Raw genomic sequence first — 26,973 nt, 5'->3', positions numbered from 1 at the left:
ATTTTCATAAATAATTTGCTTTATAAGGCAGATATTAATATATAATAATTTAACACAAAAAAAATTAAGAACTGAGAAACAGCCTGGTGAAAAGTACACCCTCAGGTCACTTTTTTCTTTTTCTATTTATTGATCATTATAAAACCACTGCAGTATATAGAGGACTACAGCCTCAGAAAAATAAGATATTTTCCTTCTGCTTTAATTCTTATCTAGCATTAGAAAAGATTTCTTCACCTTTAATAAGAAAAGTCAAGATTTTAGTTAAAGATGGTTTAAGTCATGATTCAGTAAGGAAAACAGAAGCTACATCATTTATTTTTACAAACAGAAACTCATACAAAGAACTCAATACCATTGCTGGTTAACAACGCAGAGCAAAATCAGGAATCTGAGATAACACATGGATAGTGATTCCAGAAATTATGTGGCAAACAAAGGGAAGAATGTGGGTCATTAGAACCTAGAAGTCTCGGGGAAGACGTTCTGTGGAGCTGAGACTAGCTAGACTCCCTGGAGTGGGAAAGCCAGCAGGCAGCCCGGCAGAAGGAGGGGGCTGCATTACTGGGATCCTAGAGAAGAAAGCATTATGGGGCTGGTTCTTCCACCCCTAAGGGAACACATTAAAACTGGTTATAGGAACACAGAGGGAAAAAAATCTGCATCCTGGACGTGGGTGCTTTTCCGGGATGCCAGGCCTTTGCCAAATTCACGCGGGCAGGACCAGAATGACACCACAGAAAGGACAAGACCTTTTCCTCCTTCACCCAGGTTTCTAGGTGGACCCTGACACACAGCCACCTCACTGACAAATGGGAAACACAGCGGGGCAGAGTCTGAACCCCAACATCACAAAGCGAAGTCTAGAAGGGTGAGTTTTGGACCTAACAAGTGGTAACACCGACTGGTAGACACTACTAATTTATTAATAGCTTTTCTGAAAATACGCCCTTATTTTAATTTTTTTCCTGCTTTTTCAACACATGAGTGAGCAAAAAAAGTATATCATTTGTGAAATAGATCCAAAGGGCCTGAGTTTCTTTAACGACACGTCCTGATGAATTCTCTGCACTGTCAGACTCTTTATGCCATGGTTCTGCAGACTAATGTGTGTTTAAAAGGCACTATATTGAATAGCACTTCAATAGTAATATATTCCTCCCCCTGTTTGATATAAGAATACAGGCAATCATATAAAACTTCCTATGCATTTACTACATTATGAAATATTCTTGACTCCAGGGAAAATATCAATGGAGAAGTATATTTAGAATGAGTTCATCTTAAAAGTACCTACTTACACTAAAATATGATTGAAATTCATCTTTCCTAAATCTGAAATGTTTATATGTTATCAATATTTTACGATTCTTCCGAGAAAAAGCTGTTTATTGCAAACATTACTATAAAGCCTTGCACAAGTCCATACATCTGTAGAATTTCTTTCCGAGTTGCTGTTGGCATAAGGGCCTCAGAACAACTTTGAGTGACAGAGTTTGGGAAACTGATGGCAACAAGCTAACAGTGATTCACTCTTTGAAAGCTTGTTTGTCATAATACGTTTAAGAGAAAATGATTTAGAAGAAAGCTGCCATTCGACATCACCCAAGGAAAATACAGTATTTTAAAGGCTAAATATTCTCACAAAAAGCATTGCCTAACATCAAAACATTAACAAAAAGCATTTTAAAAGTTTTGTTAAAGCATTTTTATCACCCAACATTTTCCACGACCATGGTCTGTCCTTTGTCATAGTTAAAGTTGTCTTCTGTTTGATTGATGATAATCTCCATAAAGCTCTTAGGCAATCTTTGTACAGTTCTTACAACTAGCCTAGAACATAATGCGCACTCAGTAGACATTGTTATCATGTGCACTGTTGTGACTGCTGGGTTGGAACCTCCGTGGGAATGGGCAGGATTCTTAGATTTGCACCACATGTTCCTCCACTTACCACCAGACTCAGTGTAAGTGAAACATCAACAGGAGGCTGAGTGCAAACTCTCAGCTGACTGGTTTCTCTTTTGCGAGTAACTCATGTCAAAGAATGCATTTTGCACAATTTGTTTCCCAATAATTCAGATACTAATAACACATTTATGATAATTCTGGTAACAATTGTAAATATATGAATTAATATTAATGCAACATCATTATATTTTTTCTTACTATAGCAAGTTATCGACATCATTGGTTTTAACTGAACCTAAACAAAGCATCGACTTCTATGTTTTCTAAATTGCAATGCATAAAAATGATGATATTTGTTTAAGGACTGTTTATAGGCACTAACTCTGGTTGTTTGATTCTGATTGTGTCTGCATATGCGTGTGCGATTTTGATAACTCATTTCCCTGGACATCTAGTAAGTGATGAAACCTTGGCTTCTTTTTCACCTCATTCACCCCATTTTGATTTCCACTATTCCTATCTCTTGAGCCCACCTCATCTTGGTTCTCGCCTTTAACCTACCTCTTCCATCCTAAGCTTAAACTGATTAATTCTCTATTTTGACTCAATCATAAAAATAATGACATTTAAACATAGCAAAGTGGTTATTATTCCCTGTTTCCACACTTAATCAAAAGAATAAGTTGTAAGATCTTATGTATTAACAAACAAATTAATATAGTCATGTTTTGAAAGGAATCTGTTTTCCTGAGCAGTAGGTCTCAACAAGGGACTGAAAAGACTCAGTAAACCATGTCGTAAACACACTTGCTGCCGTCCAGGCTTTGCTGCTGCCCTTACAGTACTCAGACACAGTAGAGTTACCATCATTCTCGAGGGCCCTAGGGTTTTTTGAGTGATAAATAAGCACTGGCTTCAACGTAAAGTCACCAGCTGCATTAGCCTCTAACAAGAGAGTCCTCCGAAACTCTGAAGCCAGGCATTGACTTCTCCTTTGTAGCTATGAAAGCTCTTGATGAAATTTTTTTCTGATGTGAAACTGTTTTATTCACATTGAAAATCTGCTATTTATTTAGCACAGTCAGCGTCACTAACCACGCCTCGCCTCACCCCAGCTGCAGCACACCCCACTTTGCTGCTCTCTCCTTTACTTACTGGGATCAAATCAATTCTCACCTTTGGCAGGAACTGGGGGTATGATTACATATATTTTGAGTCCTTGGATCTCAACTTGAGGTCTTCAGTGCTTTACTACTTAAAACACTAGGTGCATTGAGCAATTTTCAATATGATCATATCAAGATCATCTTTATATCTTGTGAAAATTGCTAGCAGTACTTTTCTTGCCATGTTAAAATCACAAATACCTTCTTCTAAAATGCACTAAATGCTTCATAACCCGCTAATTTAAACCATAGAAGAAAAGTTTCAGTTAACAACTTAACTAAAATTATTTTTAAAGTTAGTATTTATTAGAATTTGATGGTAACACTCCCAATTTTTCTGTTTGAAAAAAGGAGCCTTATTGTAATCAAATATAGGTTCTTTCTTTTTTCTTTTGAAATATTAACTTAGATTTGTAATGGAGTAATAGGTTGTTTATTTTTGTTTTATATTTGGACATATAATTATGACAGAGAGGTTACTAGAAAAATTTGGAAACTGAAGCCATTGACTTAAGAAGTCCTGTTATGACATGATACAAAGCACAATAAACATATGTGAAAATATCAAGATTAGAATTCTAGAATTCCTGTCAGCTGTGTGATCCTGTGTGCTCACGCAACACCTCTGGGTGGGGCTCTGTTTTTAGATCTAAGAAGTGAGATTTTTGAAGTAATTGGTTCTACATTTTCTTCCCATTTCAATTAATTTGGGGATTTTTAAAGATGAAGTCTTTGTATTTTCACGCATTTTTTTTGTTTAACCTAGTCAACGTAGATGATTTGGGGTCTTACATAAATTAATTTTAGCCATGAATTTTCCCAGTGTATCTTGGAGTAAGGACTACATTTAATAGAGAGCAAAGAGACTTTGTAGAAACTGTTTAAATTCCCTGGCTCTGAGTTTCCTTATCTTTAAGTAACTTTGACTGTGGTGGAGATAGACATTCAAGATCCCTTCTTGAGCCATAAATAAAATAGACAAAATATGTAGTTGCCAAGTCACCACTTTATCTGGTGATGTACAGACTCGGTCATTAAATACAAGCACAACATGAAAAAAATGATCCACACTGAGGTGATGCAGGCCACCTTAAATCTAAGCAAACTGCATTTTCAACAATGAAATCTAATGAGCTTGAGGTTCATAAAATAACTGGTGGAAAGCCACGCATACCAGCAGACCAGCAATTCAGACGTGGAAAACTACGGGTGCTGAAGTGTTTGTACACCGGCCAAAGAAAGTCATTAGGTTGTATCATAAAATTTCCCCAATCCATAAAATGCTACTATTTTATTCCTGCAACAGCAATTTCATCCCTTTGTGTGTGTGTGTGTGTGTGTGTGTGTGTGTGTATTTTATGGCATAGGATTCATTTATGGTACCATCTACATTTAAATCTTGTTTCTTTAAAGATTTTTTCCTTGTCCTTTAACTTTTGAAAATACTACAGCTTACAATGGAATGATGAGTGTTTCTAAAGAAAAAATTCTGTGTTATATAATGTAAAGCATTTCAGAACAAAAGAAAATGTACTTTCTGTTCAATATAAGATCATTATGATCTTTGGGATATAATAAAGACGTTGATATTTGAATATGTACATATTTATTTATTGAAGAATTACTAATTATATTTGTCTTATTTTCTTTCAGGTATATTTTCCTCACTTGCTTCTGAGACAGTGTTTGCAAAAGGTCCTCTCCATAGGAAAGCCCCCAAAGGTGGTTTTGGTAAGCATTTGCTTCCACTCAGGTATGTTGAGATATCTCCTTCCCTTTTTTCAAGAGAGCATTCTAGAATCCAAGGGCAGAATAAATCTCTCAGAGTAATTGGTTGTTGCACTGTAAAACTCTTGCCATTAGTCCTTCTGTGCCTTGGAGTCTGAGTGCAGCTTTTGTGCTAAATATCAATAGATTTGAAGGTATTCACTCCTTAAGATGATGGTTCAGGCTCAGGGTCTTTCAGTGGGACTGGCTTTATAGGAACCTTCACTGGGACTGAATGTTCCACTTCCAAGCTCATGCATGTGGCTACTGGCAGGACTTACTTCCTCATTGCTTAGTGGTTTCCACAGACTGGATGAGTAAACCCGTAACTGGGCACCGGCTTGTCCCAGTGTTCTCACTGGACACCAACATTAGTTCATAACATTTTTTGGATTAAGGTAAAAATATTAGAAACAACAGTGGCAGAAAAAGATATCTGAGTGACTTGCATAGTTTATCTTCACTGTCTTAGTAGCTAGTCTACACATAACTTCACTGAAACTTCAACTCTTTGAGTCAAGATCTTCTATCATCTCAGTTAAGAAAAAAAGACAAACCCTACAAATACTCAAGATTCATCTTGACACACTTGCTTAATAGATTGATGATTTCTTTTATAAACATTCTCTTAGGTGAATGTTTTAATCATTGTTAATTTCCTACTGAATTTCCTGCATAACTGCTTTGACATTCATTTCATCCCATTCAATTTTTCATCTCTACCAGGTTCAAGAGAAATAGGATTTACATTTTAAAAACTCATAAGTTTAAAAATATTAATTTTCTCTAAATGTTTATTCTGGAGGTTTTACATTGTCAACACATAAACAATGTTATTCTCAAAGTGAACGTCTCATGAATACGTAAATGATCAGAAAAATGTTCAATGTTTTGAGTAAGTCAAATAACTATTCAACTTGGTGACTAATTTTAAATGTATTGACTAGCATAATATAGACAGCCTTTTCATAAATGCATGGAAATTAATCTATTCATATCACCACATATTAGGTAGACAGTCCTCCATCAATTAACATTTACTGCACTAAAAAACACCCTCACTCACACTAAAACTACAGCAATTGAGACAGTGTGGTATCGGCAACAAACAGGTTAATGGAACAGAGTAGAGAACCTAGGTATAGACCCACAGACATTCAGTCAACAGATCTTTGATGAAGGAGAAAAGGCAACACAACAGAGCAATAAATAGTCTCTTCAACAAATAGTACTGGAACCACTGGACATCTGCATGCAGAAAAATTAATCCAGACACCAACCTTTTATAAAAATTAACTTGAAATTCCTCCTGTGTCATACATTTATCAAAACCCATACAATATACAAAACCAAGATTGAACCCTAATGTAAACTATGGACTTTGGGTTAATAATGAAGTTTCAATGTAGACTCTTTGATAATAACAAATAAACCACTCTGGTGCTGTGGGATGTTGATAGTGGGGGAGCTGTGAACATGTGGGACCTGGGGTCATATGGGAACTCTCTGTACTTTCTGCTTAATCTTGCTGAGAACCTAAAACAGCTCTAAATATTAAGGTCTATTTTAGAATACTCAGCAGTATACAACAATAAGTGCTTACTTTCTGCTTTTGACGATTTTGTGTGATGGCTCTGCTGACCTCAGGAACGCCTGTTGGAGCCTAGACCAGGATGAGGAAGCTCCACACGTCTCCCACTGTCTTCCTAAGACCCTCTGGCTGGTCCGGGCATGTGCGTCTCTTGGAGATGAGCAAAGGGTGAGGAGGAAAACAGAAACAATGCCATTTTTGGCCTGGGCCAGGACTGACAAGCTGTCCCCTCCATCTTACTCTACAGGCCGAATCAAGTCACACTACTCAGCCCAAAGCCAAAATAGGGAAGACACTGAAAAGCATAGCAAAGTGTGGAAGAAATGGGGCCATAAATGCCATCCACCACTCAATTTTAAGACAGATTAAAGAAATTCACTGCACAAAATAAAATGGATTTGATCTAAATCTTTCTAAAAGTGATCTTAGTTCTATTAAGTGAAAAATGGTTATCGTTAGTAAAATTACATACAGCTAGTAAGAGATTACAATTTATTTAATTGTTTTAGAAGTAGTTGTGATTAGTTGAGTCCTTGAGATTACCATTTTAAATAATAACAAAACAAAGTCAAACCTAAAATATTAGAAGCAGTCAAACCTCACTGAATTGAGGAAGTTAAATTATAATTTAAAGATAAATCCTTAGAGATATCCCATGGTTATTCTTTTTTAGTTTTTTTTAGAGAAAAATCTGTTGATAAGTAGCCAAGAAAAGTAGAAATCTCTCAGTTATGTCTATAGGATATAAAGAATGAATTATGTTTTCTAATGAGGTTACATTATGAGACCATGAAATGTACTGCTCTAGAATTTTTTGTAAAGAAATATTTCTGTTAAAGGTCAGAGAATATATTAAAATTGCTATAAGCAAAATATATTATGAATATATGGTGTTTAAATGAACGCTAATAAATACAAGAGTTCTTCACTTCTGCAGATTTGCATATTAGACAAAAATATTTTCAAGTGGTTACTTTTTATGAATATATATGAAAATGGAAAAATACTTTTATCAGTCACCAAGTAGTTTCATAAAAATATTTTCAGTGTAATCATGAATTGGCCTGTTATATAGCAAATGCATGCATAAAAAATTTTCTCTTTAATTTCTAAAATAATTGACTGACCAATTTCCTTGACAGGTGTTATCATCATTGTCAACGTTTAATAAAAATTGTAAATTTTGCCAAATTATACTTAACATATTTTATTTCTGCAATAATCATGTAATCATTTATTAATTTATTTAGATTTATATTACTGTTTTACTTTGTTCTTTTGACACAAGAGCGATAAATAACAAAAAGAAAATGCAAGAATATTCAATGAAAAATAAACCTTTCCTTGAAACTTGATGTGCTTCTCTACAAAGCAGCTACCTCCATATTATTCTGCAGATTTATGCATATACAAATATTTCTATATAAATATTCATATATTTTAAAAACATTTTATATAAACATATGAATATTTATACATAATACTTAAAAAGCAACTCTGCATCTTTGCTATCTTCCATGAAAAAATATATCTGAGAAACCATTTCAAGTCAGTACACAGACATTCACCCACATTCCTACTAACCATGAATTGGTGTGGCCATTTCTCTACCTAGAACTTTAAAAAATATATTCTGTAAATTTTCAAAGATGAAATACATAAAGTGGTATCTTGACACTTTCACAAATTCAATGACAAAGACAGAGGAGAGAAGTGTACATTTAAATGTCAGAGCATTGGAGAAAGTGCAAGATACTAATATTCTAAAATATTCATATTCCAGAATTTGGCAAAGTCTGTGATCAGAAGTGGTTAGGAAAGTTCATGTATTGGGAATATGAAGCAGAATTCTGTCACCAGTCTGGTAAATCAACACAGTATTCTTGACATTACTACACTTTGTCTTACCGACATTTTTAGGTTTAGAACATTTCTCTTAATTATCAAGACTCTAGGTAAGAAACAATCTTTTTCTTGAGATGGATGTAAAACTTTGGCAAAAAAAAAAAAAATCGAAGACCTAAAAACCAACAGAAACTTCACAGTGAAGAGCATTGAGCCTGCTGATTTATTAACTGTCAGCAATTTTTTAAATTGAAATATACTTGGTTTACAGTGTGGTCGTTTTTGGTGTACAGCATAGTGATTCATTTATACGTATACATTTTTTTATTATAGGTTATTACAAGCTACTGAATATGGTTCCCTGTGCTATACAGTAGGACACCGTTGTTTATCTATTCTGTATATAGTAGTTTGTATCCGTTAATCTCAAACTCCCAATATATCCTTTCCCACCCTCTTCCTCTTTGGTAATCATACATTTGTTTTCTATTGTCTGTGAGCCTCCTTCTGCTTTCTAAATAAGTTCAATTGTGTCTTTTTTTTTGTTTAGATTCCACATATAAGTAATATCATCTGATATTTGTCTGTCTGACATACTTCACTTAGTATGATAATCTCTAGGTTCATCCATGTTTCTGCAAATGGCATTATTTCATTCTTTTCAAATGGCTGAGTGACAGTCCATTGCATGTATACCTATCTCACAACTTCTACTAATTTTTTTATCTCTTTATCGTGTTTTAAGGTACTCTTGTTTTTGGTCAGTAGGTTTACATGTAAGATGTTGATGTTTAAATTTCATTAGATGTTAAGATGTAGAAAAGTGCACATTTTTGGCTGTTGTTGCTGTCATGGTGTGGTGGACAACTTGTGAAACTGCTCACAACGACCCTGCTTCCTGTTACTCGTCAACTTGTGTGATTGTCTTTTCCTGATTGTGGACCGGATCTGGCTACTTGCTTCTAATTGAGAGACTATGGCAAAAGTAATGAAATGTCACTTTTGAAATTAAATTTTAAAAGACTACGGCTTTCCCTTTGCTTCCCCGCCTCCTGCCTTTCCTCTCTCTGCCTCTCCTTTCCTCTCTCTCCCTCCCTTCACTCTGGGGGAAGCACACTGCCATGTGGTGGGTAGTGTTAGAGAAAGACAAGGATGGCAAAGAACTGGTATTTCATGAACCCAAGAGCTGACCTGAGGTCTGTCGATCGCCTCATCGGTGAATTGGAAGCGGATACTTCCTTGGTCAAGTCCTTGGATGACTGCAGCCCACTCTGAGCCCCGAGCCGGAGACATTCAGCTAACCCTCGCCTGACCCAGAAACTATGAGAGAAACAATGCGTCCTATTTTAAGCCACTAATGCTTGAAGTGATTTTTTTAATATAGCAATAGATAACTAATGTACATGATAACAGGTGTTCTGGCATTCTTTAGAAACAGTATATGAAAACCTGCAAAGTGACCCCTTCATCCTGAGAAAAACATAAACTCTAAAACAAGTAAAATCATATCTGAGAAATCCAAATAAAAATGCATGCTAATCTGAAGAAAAAGCAGTCACACATACCAGTTGTCCGATTAACTGTTATAAGGTGAACTGAAACTATTATTAAAGTCAACAGAGGTAGTAGGTCTCACTGGAGCTTAAGATCTTCTTAGTTTAATATCTATGAAAACGTTGTGAAATCCAAAACCAACAGCTAAAAATGCATGAATAATTGGATGAAAAATATCTCAATCAGGATTCAACTTATAATAAAAAAGCGTTCTTCAAAAAAAATTGAGAGTACTTCTCATTTGCCAACTAAATTAAAAAATGTTCTAAAAAGTTCGAATCGGGTAACATCAGAGTGCTCTGTCCTAAAAGAGTGGTTTTTCACTAGGGACACCCAGTAATCTCTTTTGCTTATTACAGATTTCCTTACCATGAAAAATAAAGAAATGCAAGCATTACACAATGGACAACAGCCATAATATTTTTTCAAGTTAGATACTGAGGGGGATAGATCTGAGTATTTTCTTCTACATGGGGTCTTTGAGGCCATTTTTTATCTGTCTTCGGTTTATGCATCACACTAGCTATAGTTTCAAAGAAAATTACAGATGATCAAATATATTTGTTGAATATTTGTTGAATGAATTAACAGGAATACATACTCCCATTAAGGTTTATCTTTTCTTTTTCTGTTTTTTATTTCTTGGAAGTGGGAATGAAAAACTCATGTTTCCTAAAATATTTTTTAAAATTCTGATTATATATTTGGTTCATCAAATTTTTTTTAAGAAATATTTGGTATTTTGCTGATTTCTAAATGATCATACAATAGGTCATATATTTAAATTTCGTAACCGATTTTCATGTTGGCACAATTTGTTTCTAATACATTGAGATTCTGGAAGGCAACGCCCTAACTTTTACACTTCCATTACCTCACACCTTCTAACACAGATCATTTAGTAGTGTGTTTTAACATAGTAAATGTCACATAAAAGAGAATATACACACTGTTACTAGGTAGACAGTATTATCCAAAATTTTCATTTTAGTGGTATCATTTCATAAATATTCTACCCAATAAACTTTTAGCTGACAGTGAAATAAAAGTGAATGTAAGCAAACTAATACTTCTGGATGGAAACAATCTAGAATCTAATCTTCAATTACAAAGAAACTGTTACTACATCTATTTTATTTTATTTTATTTTATTTTAATCTCCCCTCGCTGCAACACTCTCCCAGGCTCTAATGCATTGCTCTCCACAAAATGAACAGTAAATACTTGTCAGTCAGTCCATCTTAAGACACTTCATCAGAAAAAAAACATTGCATTTTGGCCACCATATTGCTGCCATTAAATTAAGAGTCTTGAGAAAAAAATGAGCATAGCCTGAAGTGGAACATTCTCTAATTATCTGATAAACATGAACAAAATAGATTTCCAACTTGATATTTTCAGCTCTAAATTAGTTTTTAGTTCCTAACCTAATTTAACATTCTATTTCAGTAGAAAATTTCAAGGTAACATTTCAACTCTCCACTTCACTTAGTCTATCAAGTCCCAATCTTATCTGTATAACAAAGACCAGACCTATTCGAGCACATAAAATTGGATAGGGCAGAATAATCTTTCCATTTTGTTACTTGCCTACATGACAGCACCACTCAATAAGGACCTAGTAATTCTAGTCATGCAGTTCATCCTCTCGTAATATGAAGTTAAAACTCAAATTCAGGGAATGCTTTAATACAGCTCATCCGGCTGTGTTCAGTAGCTGTAGAGACAGCTCCCAAATTAGCATACCAAGAACACTGTATTGTAACTTTATTATAACTTTATTTCTCTTCCAACTATTCAGTTATGCCTTTCTTCCTTTTTATGGAAGAAAATTATTTCACATGAGTAATACCTGAACTCGAATTTAATATGCTTACACATGCTCTGCCTTGAATAATATGTATCAACACCTCTAAAAGATACTTATTTCTGTTTTCTAAAAGCTCTGCACATTTGTAAATGTGACTGAATTTTATTCAACTATTGGAATTTCTAATTGTGGCATATTTAGGCTGTGTACTGTGCATCTGCCAATTTCTTTCTGGGATATTTTCTCTACTCAATTGTGTACATTGTTGGTAAGAAATCTCTGGCTTACGGGTCGTTGTTTCCCCTCTCCACCATCCCCGATACAGCAGAATTGTAATGACCCAGACTTGCTTGCCCCAGCAGACTTTCCTTCTCCCAGGACTTCATAGCCTGTGAAAGTAACATAAGGACATGAGTGAAAAGTGTAGGTCATTCATCACAGTAGACGTGAAGTGACCAGATTGTATCATCACAAATTTACCTGTTCTATTTCCCATTCCTCACTCATCAGGAAAGCCCTGCCTACCCCTAAAACTGAAACTCCAAGCCCTCATTTAGTTTTAGTTCCTTGATCTACTGCTAATAATATCCACTTTTTCAGAGGCAGTAACTACCAAATTTAACCAAGAAACATAATTGATCTAGAATGTGGTTGTGTTCAATACAAGTAATACGACAAATTTCCTATTTTTCTTCACTGTGAAGTAGATTTGAAATCATGTGTCACATCTTGATAGGACAGTGACCCCTGCAAAACGACACCTAAAGTTTTGTGAATTAGTGACATAATTTTTAAATATATGATTAGGAGAAAATTTAACATGATGGTAAATTAAGGGGAATAATTATATAAGACATTAAAATGGCTTAAAAATGCTATAAAATAGAATAAATTTTAAAACTCAATTCCCTGACATATATATTACAGAATATAGCTTAATGAAGATTTTCCATCACATTTCTTCTTTTTACTCATAATTTTTGCTCACTGACCTTAGCAGAAATGTGTGTACATATATAGTATGTATATACAATTCATATCAAATTAATTATTTAAACAAGGTTTATGTTTTATTTACAAGAAGTGAATAGAACTATTTATAATGTATTTACATTTGCCCATATTCATGACATATAGTTTTTAAAATTTTAAGTTTGCAAAGGCTAGTTTTGTTTATAACTACTGTTGTTTTCCTATTTCACTAAATAGGGAAAATGCTTAAATATAAAGAAAATACTTTAATACATTAAAATACCATTAACAATTTAAAACAGAAATACTGTTAGAAACATTGTGGATCAATTTCCTTTGATATCGACAGCTTAAATTTTGCTTAAACCTCAAATATTATTTCCTCATATGTTCTGTGCAATTGCTGTAAACAATAAGAAAATTTTAAAAGATTCTCTGTGAACATAATTATGTCAAATCCTTTTTTTCAGATTAATTATGCCAAATGAAAAGGATGTTAGACTGAGTTGGATTTTTATAAGCTTTTCTGGTATCAGGGAGAAATTTGTTAAGAAAGAAAGTTTTAATAGAGTGATCTGCAAATCATTTGTATATCACGTCTCTCCATATGATTAGTCAATGCTGCAGAAAATGTGGTTTCACCTCAATTTATTACTCAACTTACAAAGTAATTATTTCACTTTACATCTAGAATGTTTGAAATATAACAACCTTTTTCCTGCTTAAAAAAATGTAAAAACTAGAATTTTCCAAGCAGTGGGAAATATATGTATTGCAAGTTGGGTTGAGATGGAAAACTGTTCAAACTGTTCTGTTCTATCAAAGTAAGCTTACTCAGCAGTAAACTTCTCCCACAAAAATTGATTGTGTGATGGAAGCTGGTTATGAATTATAAAAAAGGAAAACAAGTGTTTCTTTATACCAATAACTAGTGGTTTATTTTAAAAACATTTCTAGGCAGTTTGAAGAATCACAGTGGTGTAAAAACACACAAACAAGATGTCAGAATTTGCCTATTTGACTGTATAGCACCCACCAGAAAATTATTTTCTACTGTTCAACCTGCCAAATAAAAAAGTCTTTTTCTATTGAAATAACTTTCCAAAGAATTAAGCATATCAAACACCATTTATGTTAGCCCTAAAAAAATCATCTTTTTTTTCATTCTGTACTCCTCAATCTATAGGCATCGATTTAGGCTTACATAGATTTTAGCACATTTGAAAATTTTATCACTGCAGTTTATATACAGGCAATTACTTTCAAATACAACATGATCACTTATAGGAGCTCTTTATGTATTTTGGATTTTAAATCTTTATCAGATATATAGTTTGCAAATATCTTCTCCCATTCTGTAGGTTGTTTTTCACTCTGTTGATGGTTTCCTTTGTAGTACAGAAGCTTTTTAGTTTAATGTAGTTCCATTTGTATATTTTTGGAAATCTGTCATATATTTCAGGGGAGAGTTTAAAACAGCACAACCACTTTGCAAAATAGTTTAGCACTTTCTTATAAAGTTGTGACTATATATATGCTATGAATCAGAAAGTATATTCCTATATATTTATATACCAGAAAGTAATTCAAATATAAGCCACTCAGAGAGATGTGCACGGAAACACCTACACTAAGTTTTTCATGCAGCCAAATCCTAGGAACAGCATAAATATCTATTTAAAGCTGAAGAGAGAAACACATTTTGGTATACAATGGGAATAGCGACAAGCAGTAAGTATACACTTAGACCAGCAATGAGCACATTCGGCAATAAAAATGAACAAACTGCTGATGAATGCAAGGACATCAACCCATCTCACAGACGTTCTATGCCGCAGTAGAAGCTAGACACAAAAGACTACTTACCGTATGATTCTACTCATGCAAAATTCTAGGACAGACAAAACAAATCTATGATGACATAAATTGCATCAGTATCTACCCATGGTGAGTGGGGCGTGTGAAAAGTGTCACAGCTTTCTGGGATGGTGGAATTTTTTTCACTTTGTTTGACGTGGTGGTTTCATGGATGTATACATTAGCCAATACTCGATGAACCGAACTGAAAATTTGTCTATTTTGCTGTATTTAAGTATCCATTGATAGTGTCAGTTAAAAAAAAAAACCTGGAAAAATACATTATTAGCAAAGCAACTGCATCCCTGTGGCAGCATGTATTTGTGGGCACAACCTGCAGAGACACTGGACACACACGTGTAGTGGTCACAACAGAATCCAGGAGTAAAAGGTAGACTTAATTGAGGCCACATGCATTGGGCAGTCTCTGTCTTGTGTTCTCTCTCTCTCTCTATTTCTTATGCGCACACACACACACACACACACACACACACACAATCCTATTAGTGCTACAATTCAGGCATTTGGTACAGGCAAAAAAAATATCAAAGATTTATGTTCTAGAATGTTTAATCTCTTTTGGAAAAAACAAGCACCTATAGTTGCTATTTACACACAGGTATCCAGCACCGTAAGAGTAAGAATTTTGCCCACCCTCCTTAAAGCTCCATCTGCCCATTCAAAAACACCCGCATTTATACTCAGAGCTTGAGTTATCCTTTCTATTGCTCCAAATAAACAGTCATTTAAAGAAAGCTTGATATATGAAACAGAAGGCTACAAGAACAGAAACATGTGGTTTAGTAGAACTAAGCACGATTGAACTATTACAATAACTCTTTTTATGTATGTAGTTCTATGACATAACATCTTATTTTATATTTGTTCCCCATCAGAAGATTTTTGTCTAACTTATTAGTTTATGGAAAAGAAAATAAAACAAACAAGTAAAATTAAATAAGCAAGCCAGAACCCCACTTGAAGGACAATGTATCACAGAGAAAAACTTAAACATCTTTCTTTTGGTATAACTTTCAATACTTCTATTTTCCTGTCTTATTTTTTGTTCCTAATTGGAACTGTGAGATTCACAACCCACTTCTTACTAAATAAAGGACGTAGGCAAGGTCTTTTTTCTAGGCTTTGTCCCAGCTGCCTGCTGAGACTATTCTCCAGATAAGTAATAAAACATATGTGACCAAGGCCATTGAGTTCTGCAGGGTTTCCAACACCTTAGGAAAGATGGGAAGTGTACACATTTCGTCTTACTGTTATTCAAGCAATGGATATATTTTAAACATTCGATTCTCTGAAAACCATTCATAGTACTGTTTACATGAGAAGACCTACTTCAAGTATGTTCACTATTTGCTGCAGAAAGGGAAACAACTACTGTTTCTACTCTGGAGTAGTTGTGAAAGTCAACAGTTTATGAATGAAGTGATTGGTGCCTTTTGCTTATAATGTGGTTGCAATTCACAAATGTCAATGTAAGCAAACTAGTTTTAATAATTTTTCATCTCGTATCCCTACAATTTTGTTCTAAAGATATAGAAAAAGTTAAATTTTTGACAAATTAAATAATTATTAAAGAAAGCAAGTCCTAAAAAAAACCAGTCATCTATAGTATAATGACAGCTGGAGTTATAGTAATTATTGTGGACATTTTCATTAAGCTGTGCTTTTCTTTAGTAAAAAATATCAATGGCCATCATATTTCGATAATACTTTGCTTGATTCTTCTGGATCACACTAATTCAATTAATGTTGTTTTCAAATCGCAGTTAAGAAAATTCACTCATTCATGGATCTTTTTTATTAGCAGCTGGTAAATATAATTATAATTCTGAGGCCCTAAATTTACAAAACAACACAAAACAAAATCTCTTGAATTTGTAGTACTATGAATTGACTTTTTTATTTATAATACTTGTCATTTTATCTATCTATCTATCTATCTATCTATCTATCTATCTATCTATCTATCTATCTATCCATCTATACATATTTTAGCCAAAGAAAGCAGTTCAGGAATGAGATTACAACCTTGTTCTGTTGGTCTGTGATATTTAGCAATTTGAGCACTTTGATATTTTCGGATAAATAGCTCTCTCTCTTTTGAGAGTTGCCCTTCTCATTGTAGGGTGTTTAGCAGCTCCCCTGTCTCTTCCCCGTTAGATGTCAAGAGCACATATCACGACATATGTGACAACCAAGGCTGTCTACAGACATTTCCAAATATTCCCTAGAAAGCAAAGTCACCCCTGTGTTTTGAGAAATACTGAACTACACTGAATATATTATAGCAAAGTTCTAAAGAAGTCTAAATTTTAAGGCTAGTTTAGCCTTATTCCCAAAGTGTGATGCTTTAGGATCTCAACTAAAGGCCCCAGATATGCCACACACACTCTCCACTCAGGCTGGTTGAAACCTGAACATCTCCCAGCCATTTGTGAGCTCTGGGAAGTTATCCGCTTCAGTTACATAGTACTTGCTTGTTGCTGGGACTCGTGGAGTTTCAGTCCCTCTTCCCTTAGCTCCCTGAGATAAACATGCTCTGTCTGGGTTTCTTGTCTCTGCAGTGAGGAGGAAATTCTCACTGTAGGATTAAGCTCTCTTTGTATTTCCCATTTCTTTTCAGGTATCACAGTCATACATTGCTTATTATCCAACATCCAAATACAGTTGTATAGTGTATTTTATGTAGTTTTCTATTCACTTTCCCTGCAGCAAAGAAGTCCAGAAACAATGTCTCTTTCATCACATGAAATAAAAGTTTTCAACTGAGATATTTGAAGAGGGAAAAGGAGCACTATTAGAAATAACTCTGGAAATTATATACAAACTAGGAGACTTCAAAACCAAACATAAAGGGGTATTTTGGCCCATGAATTATTTCATGTTCAAGTAACAAGACATATAAGTTTCCTCATAAGGGAACTAGACTATGAAAAGTTAATTAAGCGAGACCCATGAGGTATTTTATGTTGAAGCTCAAGAACAAATTCTGATCAAGGATACATCATAGTCAACCAGGACATGACTAGACTCTTGGAGAGATAAGGTCACCTGCACCTATTAATGATCGTAAGAATGACAGGAATGACTACACTACTTACATTTTTCACAATATTTGGATAGATTAAAATGTAAAAGATTGAAATCAGTTATGAGCACAGATAATTCTTCTGCATGAGCCGATTGTGGCCGGCTCTGAGAGAGGCAAGCTATGACTTCATCACAGGTAAGAAGGCAGGGCCATGACAGCTAAGGAAAGGATTTTCAAACATGAGATTTCAAGGTTGTTTGGTAGTTCAACTTATTTATGTTTTAATATTTCATTATTCTTTCCTCTTTTCCATATTCTTGGGCATAGTCGGTACCGTCAGATTCCTGCATAAAGAGCAGTGTTTTGTGTCATTCACACCTAACTTTCCTTTTCCTTCACTACTGAATAAGTAAATTAGGATGATCTAGGCATATTTATAGTTTTGTAAGGCAATGTTGAGTGTTGTGGCTTTTTAAATAAGCAATTGTTTCTACTTACAGAGAAAATAAATGTATATTCATTGATGCATTTTCATAACCCATAGTGGGAGACAACAATATTAAATGCATTTAGAGATGCTCAAATCTTCCTGCAGGATGTAGTTTCCATCCATGCCCCACTTTTACAGCTTTTCCAGTATCATGTGGGTTACAGGTGAGTCATGTATTGCAGTTTTAGTAACCCAGCAGTGCTCGATCCTATTTTAGAAGGTTGCCTCGTGGAGTACCATAGCAAGTGTCCACTGGAGGTTTTCTGATCCCAAAGCATAGGCACCTAGCTCTGCCAGATTATTTCCTCTTTGATCTGACGACTTGATTTTTCCAACTTTTTTATTTTCAGTCTTAGAAGCCAGAGACTATACATCTATGGTGAAATCTGTAAACATCTCCATGGATTGGGCTTTGCAAAAATCTTTAGAAAGAGTAGTTTATTTAACCTAATGCTTTGATAAAGGATTTTCTCCAACTCCTATGTTACCTCTTTGTAGTGGGCCAGTGCACTATTGAGTATGCACTATTTTTGTGAGCATCATCAAGACATCAAAAACTACACCAAAAGCACAATGAGTATCAGGTTTATTTTTAACCTTGCATTTTTAGCAATCTGTCAAGGCCATAAGTTGGGTCATTTATGTCAATTTGAAATGATACTGGATTAGATTCAAAGAAGTCTGCATTAGTTATTGCAAAACTAGACTAAAATTGTCCATCATTTTTAAGATAAGCCCATCAAGAAATGTGATTAAGTCAGGATTTACTTAACTGCAACAGTACCCAAAATAGCTATTCTTCACAATATAATCATGAGTTTTTCTTCATTTGGTAAGCATAATAGTATTCCTGGAATGAGAGTGTTACATCGGGGGCTAGAAGTAGGAGAAAAAAATGTAATAGTGATTAGTTAACTAATTGTTAGGAAGATAATAGGGGCTCTTCATTGGCAATAGAGATTGTACTTCATTTGGGATCTAGTTTGAAACCTGAGGATGCCATGATTAATTCAACTGAGATACCAGTTCTGAGGCAAGGGTAAGTCCTTGCTACTGGGTTAAGGGATAAACTCTGATGACAGCAGCTCTTTGATATATGAAACATTGTCAATATGACACCTATAGAACATGGACTAAATTTTCACATGCTTAAAAAAATATGAATGTTGTTGAAGGCATATTTTGAGATCATCTGAGAGAATTTTGGGGGTTGGTTTAAAGATCTCAGTTGAGTCAAACATATAGAAGTTTTGCTGTTTTTGAGAGATCTGATGCTAATTGCCTAAAATATGTTAACATCAGAAACCCTCTTATGATTCTTTTAGTGGCTAGTCTTGAGTAATTTTGAATTATTTGTAATCTGTTATTAGATAGATTATTTCTTCACCTAACAGATCATGGCAAAGATAATAAATTATTACTTTTCATAGCTTTGTGTCAATTTTCAGAATGATCAGAAAATAAATGTACAGAATTTCAGTAGAAAGAATAGTCTCACCCAAAGATGTCCACATCCTAATCTCCAGAACCTACAAATGTGTTATCTTACAAAGCAAAAGAGATTTTGAAAATGTGATCAAGTTAAGAATCTTGACATGGGGAGATCACTGTGGAGACCCAGGTGATTTTAATAAAATCACTAGGGTTCTTGCAAGAGGGAGACAAGAGTTTCACTGTCACAGAGAAGTGATGATGGAAGCAAAGGTGGGAGTGATGCTCTTTGAAGATAGAGGAAGTAATCAATTATGAGACAAGGAATGCAAGTGGATCTAGTTGCTGGAAAAGGCAAAGAAATGGATTCTCTTACAAGTCTCTGAAGGAAACCAGCCCTGGCTGACATACTGACTGTAGTCCATTGAGACTGATTTTGGATCCGTGACTTTCCAAACTGTATGATAGTAAACGTATGTTTTTATAAACCACTAAGGCTGTGGTCATTGTTATAGCAGCAATAGGAAACTGATACAAAAATCATTCTTAAATTTATCCACATTAATACAACATATAGAGAAGTCTTCTATGTTCTTATCTGCATGCCCCACAGGGAACTGCATATTCTGGTTTTAGGTTGTGATAAGTATCACTGAGTTTCAGTAAATCTTTGGAACATGTTTGAAATATTTACATATTTTTGTTTCATTTTCTCCCTCCCAATTCTTAGAGGAAAAAAAACTTTAGATGTCTTTTTTGAGGGAAGTCAATTATATATTTTGGGTAAAGATCATTAGATGGTTTTGAATAATAATATCTATTTTCTACAGCTCTTTAAAAATATGCAGTCACATATAGAAGAATTCCTAATTGGGTGATTTCCTTTTCCAATATATTTATTAATTTTCCTGATTAAATCTCCTATTTTAAGCCTAATTTAGTTACCAAAAAGATCACAAATTCCCCTTTAACTTATCATTTTTTTTTGTACCATAGAATATTGCAGTACAGTTTACTGGAGTCTAATTCTATAGCTTTATATCGATTTATCTTTGATTATAATTTTGAATGTTGACTAGTTTATCCTTAGATAAAAGCTTCTGAAATGCCCTTCTGTTTTTGATTTATTACTTTTCTTGTGCAATGAAGATTATTTTTTAAAATTAGGCATGAGCTGGGCTATGTTAATCTTCTCCTAGTATTCCCCTTCTTATTTTATTTAAATATTTTTCCTACTTGAAGTACTACTAATAAATTCTACTATCTGGTTCAGATTTTGTAGTCAAAGACAAAAAGACTCTAACAAAATTCTGAATTCTGGAGCAAGAGTCTTTTTTTTCTTTTTGCTTTACAAAAACCTTTAAATATGAGATTCAACTTCATTCCAGATCAGAGTTTAAATTAAACTTCGACAGGTTTTCTTTCTGGACTAGTAATTCTAAGAGATTATTGGGCCATCATGTGGTTTTCTTTTTCCTAAGAAAAACCTCAAGTTGTATTTAGCTCATTTGGCTCTTTGTTTTTTTTTTTTTAGGGGAAAGATCAAAAGAAATAGAATCTTTGTAAGTAGATGAGCAGATGAGGGACTTAGAGATGGGGAAAAATATATAAAGCTGGAGAATTATATACAGTTGGCCTTCCATATCCTTGGGTTCCAAATTCGTAGATTGAACCAACAGTGGATCAAAAAAATGAGAGTTTAAATTAAAAAGTCTTATAGGCTTGCTCAATATGTAGAAAACAAGATATTACAATAACTTCAGTGAGTGCAAAAGAAAGAGTAAAAGAAAATGCTCTTGTTCATGTACATTATTTTTTTTCTGAATTTAAGCATAGAAATGTTAAGTATGAATGAGACAGAATGTGTTTCCCTGGCTTTAATGTCAATTTCACTTTGCTTAATATGTGAGAAAAATTGAGGCTGGAACCTTAGGGGAAAGATGAAGTAGAACTGAGGTGTTCAAAAGCATTAAGAAGTGAAGATCAAAAAGTATTTTACTGTAGGCTCCTATTTAATAAAATGTGAAAGAAAAAAATGCATTAGAAAGGAATTGTAATAAAAGGGAAGATATTCTTGCAAGCTTATCCTCAATGATATCTACGTTTTTATTCAAGTTAATGCAATTCAACCTTAAAAAATAATCTTTGCCATATCCCAGGTGCCATTTTAAAGCATTATGGAGATAAAAAGGTTTTTTTTTAAAGGCATCTGACAGACTCTACCTCTTAAAGCTATTCTTTGCTACCAGTTGAGGCTTTATTAGGCACTCCAGGGTCAGTCCATCCCCCAGGCTCTGGAAATCTGTCTGACTCAAGGCTGACTTAAGTCAGAAGGAATTAAGAAGCCCTAGGTTGCTACCTCAGGTGAAATATTAAGTCATCCTCACAGACATTCAGGATGTCTTTGTTCCCTGGTGAGTGGTCTTAGGCCTTGTTTTCTTATTAGCCTTTTAATTGTGCAAGACAAGACCTCATTTAAGTTATTACTCTTAAAATTTGTTCAGGGACCCATTCTAATCTGAACTGTGTTCCTGACTATCTTTTGGAAAACCCTGAACTAATGTCACATGCCTTAAGTCCTCCCACCTAGTAACAAATGTCCGTTATGTTAAGCCTGAGCCTATCTGTCTGGGTGTCCCTTATAATGTCTATTATATCAAATAACATCCTGTCCACCTTGACACCCATTTTTTAAAACCCTCCTAGAAGCTTCCTGATGCTATCTATACAGAGTAAAACCTTTCTGCTCTCACCAGGCACTCTTGAAACCATGATTTACTCTCAGGCAAGAGGACATCTGTGTCTGCTTCAATTTTCTATTTGCCACGTCTCCTCCTTTCTTGGTCTGAAATTTGAAATTATGACTAAGCTCCCAAGGGCACTTTTTAGAGTTACTGACCCAAGGGAACTAATTATGCTTCATGTATGTATGTTAAAGAGGTAGAAATATTATGCTGGTGCCAAGAATGTGAATGGTGAAAGAAATTTAAAGAGTAATATATCAATGTTACAAGACAGATAAAATTTTTATGGGTGTTGAAAGGAAGAAGAAGGTATATCTAATTAAGGGAAGGCAGGATGACAACAGTTCTGAGGTAGAAATTTTATAATCAGGTCGTGTAAAACTATGCCCATAAAGCTGATTTTTGGAGTTTTATTTGGTAATATTACAGTATGTGAGGCTGGAGTGGCTGATTCTAAAACTGCTCTCCTCTGTGATCTCTGCCAAGTGACATAATACTACTTTACTTGATTTACTTTGTCAACAAAATGGGTACTTACCATGGAGTGTTGAAAGATCAAATTCATTACAAATTCATAAAAATTAAAAACTAGTATTAGTAATTATTACTGTCATCTGTCTGTCAATCATTACTGTCAATCATTACTGTCAATATAAATGTCATATTATAGTCATTTTTATCACCATTATTTTATTAAATAAGATAGGGAAACAAGAGGATTAGAGACAGGAGAGCTTTTGTTTTGTTAACAACAGTTAAGTTGTGTTTGGAAATAGATATAGAAGATAAAATAAACAGTAGAACACAGTATATGAAAAATAATCTTCAGTATAAATGATAAAGCTAACACCAAACTATCTGGGCCTGGTTAATATGTTTGTGTTTCTTATCTATTTGTTTGGAATGAAGAGGCACATATATGTTTAAGGAAAATGCAGACAGTTCATAATGTCCTGCTGAATTTTACGGTGATAAGCTTGGAAATTTCTCAAAGGAATCATACTTGATTAAGTTTTGTGGAGTCAAATGCCCCTAAGACATTGAATGTTTACTCTAAATTAAATTGTTATAAACATATTAATAAATTTAACCAAGGATTTTTCCTGTGGATGAACAAAGAATTGGGAAGCAAACAATTTTTAAAAATCAAAAATGTGAGGAACATACTATTTAAGAATGTGGGGTACATGCTATTAAAAAACCAATGGGTCAATGATGAAGTCAAAATTGAAATTAAAATTGAAATTAAAAAATACCTTGAGACAAATGAAAATGAAAGCACAACCACACAAAATTTATGGGATACAGCAAAGGCAGTAATAGAGGGAAGTTTATAGACATACAGGCCTTCGTCAAAAAAAAACAAATCTCAAATAAACCATCTAACCTACCAGCTAAAAGAATTAGAAAAAGAAGCACAAAAACCCCCAAAAGTCAGCAGAAGGATGGAAATAATAAAGATCAGGGAAGAAATCAAAATTGTAGAATAGATAAACAAGATTACACTGTATAGCACAGGGAAATATACACAAAATGTTATGATAAATCACAGAGAAAAAAATGTGACAATGAGTGTGTATATGTCCATGAATGACTGAAAAATTGTGCTGAACACTGGAATTTGACACAACACTGTAAAATGATTATGAATCAATAAAAAATGTAAAAAAAAAAAAGAAATAAATAAAATAGAGATTAAAAAAACAATAGAAAAAAATCAATCAAACCAAAAGCTGGTTTTTTGAAAGAGTAAATAAAATTGACAAACCTCTGGCCAAACTCAAAAAGAAGAAAAAAGAGAGCATAAATAAGCAAAATAAGAAAGGAAAATGGAGAAATTACAACAAATAACATAGAAATACAGAATATTATACAAGAATATTATGAAAAACTATATGGAACCAAAATGGATAACCTAGAGGAGATGGAGAAGTTTCTAGAAACATACAGTCCACCAAGACTGAATCAAGAAGAAACTGACCACTTGAACAAACCAATCACTAGAAATGAAATCGAATTAGCAATAAAAAAACCTCCTTACAAATAAAAGTCCAGAACCAGACGGCTTCACCAGGGACTTCTACCAAACATACAAAGAACTCATACCAGTCCTTCTCAAACTCTTCCAGAAGATTGAAAAGGAAGGAATACTCCCAAGCTCATTCTATGAAGCCACCATCACCCTGATACCAAAACCAGGCAAAGACACCACCAGAAAAGAGAATTACAGACCAGTATCACTGATGAACATAGATGCAAAAATCCTTACCAAAATATTAGCAAATAGAATCGAATAGCACATAAAAAAGATTATATATCATGATCAAGTGGGGTTCATCCCAGGGACACAAGGTTGGTTCAACATATGCAAATCAACCAATGTAATACATCACATCAACAAGAGAAAGGACAAAAACCACATGATCATCTCAATAGGTGCAGAAAAAGCATTTGATAAAATTCAACACCCATTAATGATAAAAACTCTCACCAAAGTGGGTATAGAGGGAACATATCTCAACATAGTAAAAGCTATATATGACAAACCTACACCCAGCATAGTACTCAATGGTGAAAAACTCAAAAGCTTCCCACTAAAATCTGGAACAGGACAAGGATGCCCACTATCACCACTCCTATTCAATATAGTCTTGGAAGTCCTAGCCACAGCAATCAGGCAAGAGAGAGAAATAAAAGGGATCCAAATTGGAAAAGAAGATGTAAAAGTGTCACTATATGCAGATGACATGATACTATATATAGAAAACCCTAAAAGGTCCACACAAAAACTACTAGAACCAATCAAAGAATTCAGCAAGGTAGCAGGTTACAAGACTGACATTCAAAAATCAGTTGCATTTCTTTACACTAACGATAAATCAACAAGAAAGAAATTAAAGAACCAATCCTCTTTAAAATAGAACCCAAAGTAATAAAATACCTAGGAATAAATCTAACCAAGGAGGTGAAAGACTTATACACTGAGAACTATAAAACACTGATTAAGGAAATTAAAGAAGACTTTAAGAAATGAAAAGATATCCCATGCTCCTGGATTGGAAGAATCAATATTGTTAAAATGGTCACACTGCCCAAGGCAATCTACAGATTTAATGCAATCCCTATCCAATTACCCAGGACATATTTCACAGAACTAGAACAAATCATAATAAAATTTATAGGAACCACAAAAGACCTAGAATTGCCAAAGCATTACTGAAGAAAAAGAAAGAGGCTGGAGGAATAACTCCCAGACTTCAGACAATACTATAGAGCTACAGTCATCAAGACAGCATGGTATTGATACAAAAACAGACATATGGACCAATGAAACAGAGTAGAGAGCCCAGAAATGAACCCACAAACTTTTGGTCAACTAATCTTTGACAAGGGAGGCAAGAAAATACAATAGAATAAAGACAGTCTCTTCAGCAAATGGTGTTGGGAAAACTGGACAGCAGCATGTAAATCAGTGAAGCTAGAACATTCCCTTACACCATACACAAAAATCAACTCAAGATGGATCAAAGACTTAAACATAAGACAAGATACAATAAACTTCCTAGAAGAAAATATAGGCAAAACATTATTTGACATACAACTCAAAAATGTTCTCCTAGGGCAGTCTACCCAAGCAATAGAAATAAAAGCAAGAATAAACAAATGGGACCTAATTAAACTTACAAGCTTCTGCACAGCAAAGGAAACCATAAGTAAAACAAAATAACAACCTATGGAATGGGAGAAAATTTTTCCAAATGTATGAAATTGACAAAGGCTTGATGTCTAGAATATATATGTAGCTCATACAACTTAATAAGAAAAAACAAACAACTCAATCCAAAAATGGGCAGAAGACCTAAACAAACAATTCTCCAAGGAAGAAATAAAATGATCAATAGGCACAAGAAAAAATTCTCAATATCACTAATTACCAGAGAAATGCAAATAAAAACTACAATGAGGTATCACCTCACACCAGTCAGAATGGCCATCATTCAAAAATCCAAAAATGACAAATGCTGGAGAGGCTGTGGAGAAAGGGGAACCCTCCTACACTGCTGGTGGGAATGCAGTTTGGTGCAGCCACTGTGGAAAACAGTATGGAGATTCCTCAAAGACTAGGAATAGACTTACCATATGACCCAGGATTCCCACTCCTAGGCATGTATCCAGAAAGAACCCTACTTCAAAAAGACACCTACACCCCAATGTTCACAGCAGCACTATTTACAATAGCCAAGACTTGGAAACAGCCTAAATGTCCATCAACAGCTGACTGGATAAAGAAGATGTGGTATATTTGTACAATGGAATACTATTCAGCCATAAAAATGACAACATAACACCATTTCCAGCAACAAGGATGTCACTGGAGAATGTCATTCTAAGTGAAGTAAGCCAGAAAGAGAAAGAAAAATACCATAAGGGATCACTCATATGTGGAATCTGAAAAAAAAAAACATAAATACAAAACAGAAATAGACTTCATGGACATAGAATACAAACTTGTGGTTGCCAAGGGGGTGGAGGATGGGAACGGACGACTGGGATTCCAGACTTTGTAGACAGTGACAGGCATATGCAGAGTAGATAAACAAGATTATACTGTATAGCCCAGGGAAATATATACAGAATCTTGTGGTAGCTCACTGCAAAAAAAAAATGCAACAATGAATATATGTATGCTCATGTATAACTGAAAAATTGTGCTCCACACTGGAATTTGACATAATATTGTAAAATGACTCTAACTCAACAAAAAAAAATGTTAAAAAAATAAAAA

The 26,973-nt window shown here is 34.3% G+C and overlaps 1 long non-coding RNA gene across 2 annotated transcripts; it reads left to right on the top strand.

The window, feature by feature from the left end:
- The first annotated feature begins 513 nt into the window (after positions 1 to 513).
- LOC140688638 (uncharacterized) lies at positions 514 to 6,800 on the top strand. 2 transcript variants are annotated; one of them, XR_012063345.1, is made up of 3 exons: positions 514 to 871; positions 4,731 to 4,808; positions 6,492 to 6,800. It is a non-coding gene; the product is annotated as an uncharacterized lncRNA (long non-coding RNA). The 2 variants fall into 2 exon arrangements; XR_012063344.1 differs by having other exon boundaries at positions 4,731 to 4,830.
- Positions 6,801 to 26,973: the final 20,173 nt, after the last annotated feature.

The sequence above is a fragment of the Vicugna pacos genome, chromosome 23 (genome assembly GCF_048564905.1).
Source record: "Vicugna pacos chromosome 23, VicPac4, whole genome shotgun sequence".
Classification (NCBI taxonomy): Eukaryota; Metazoa; Chordata; class Mammalia; order Artiodactyla; family Camelidae; genus Vicugna; species Vicugna pacos.
Note: the sequence above shows the minus strand (reverse complement) of the source record. Positions and strands in the feature narration are given on the sequence as shown.